The sequence below is a fragment of the Octopus bimaculoides genome, chromosome 5, assembly GCF_001194135.2.
Source record: "Octopus bimaculoides isolate UCB-OBI-ISO-001 chromosome 5, ASM119413v2, whole genome shotgun sequence".
Classification (NCBI taxonomy): Eukaryota; Metazoa; Mollusca; class Cephalopoda; order Octopoda; family Octopodidae; genus Octopus; species Octopus bimaculoides.
In genome coordinates this window covers 37,809,146-37,810,071 of record NC_068985.1, presented here as the reverse complement: position 1 = coordinate 37,810,071, position 926 = coordinate 37,809,146, and positions in this window count along the sequence as shown.

Genomic DNA, 926 nt, shown 5'->3' with positions numbered 1-926 from the left:
TTTATTTATTTATCTATTTATTTATTATATCTTTCTCCGTTTTCTTCCTCTGTTTAGACGAACTTTCCTACCTTTTCGGACAAAACCTTTTGTAACCTTCGTCCTGTCTTTGTCCTTACATGTTTTTAATTGATATTAGCCCTTGTGGCCAATAAAACGAATTAATTATTATTATTATTATTATTATTATTATTATTATTATTGTTGTTGCTGTTGATGTTGTTGTTGTTGTTATGTGTTAGATTCACTGGTGTGAAATTACTGATCATTACGTTCCGCTAACGTGTCTATGCGATTGACTGTCGCTCGACCTGCTAACATTGATAACTAAATCTTCATTAGATCATACTCTTCCCTCTGACAGGGAGTAAAAAATAAAAAAGAAGAAACAAGAAGGAAAAAACATCGCACAGACTAAAGAGAGAGAGAGAGAGAGAGAGAGAGAGAGAGAGAACAAAGTATGGAACCTGTCTTTGATCATAAATCTGCTGAAACGCAGACGGTGGATAGCCAATTCGCGTCCCCAAGTCACATTCATAAAAATACTTAAGTAATAATTAAGTCTCAAAACCTCGTTGCTGAATTGCGGAAGGCTCTTTCCGTTTTATATAAGTATTGTACACTTCACTCTTACACAGTTATTACACATCTATACTTACAACTTAAAATATGAGTTGTATTTTTCATAAATATTTAAACGATTGTGCTTTTTGTTTTTTGTTTTGTTTGTTCGTTTGTTTTTTCATCTGATCGTCTGCTGCGTTTAATGAGGATTGTCGTTAGGTAAATCAATAACAACGTATATAGTCTGTTCTTTCCCTTTACCACGGCTTTTTAAACTTTGGTATGATCTGTGGAGCAATAAACAGAAGGTTGCGTTTTTCTTTGTTGTTCTTTTTTTTTTTGGTGGGAGGGGGTCTACAATT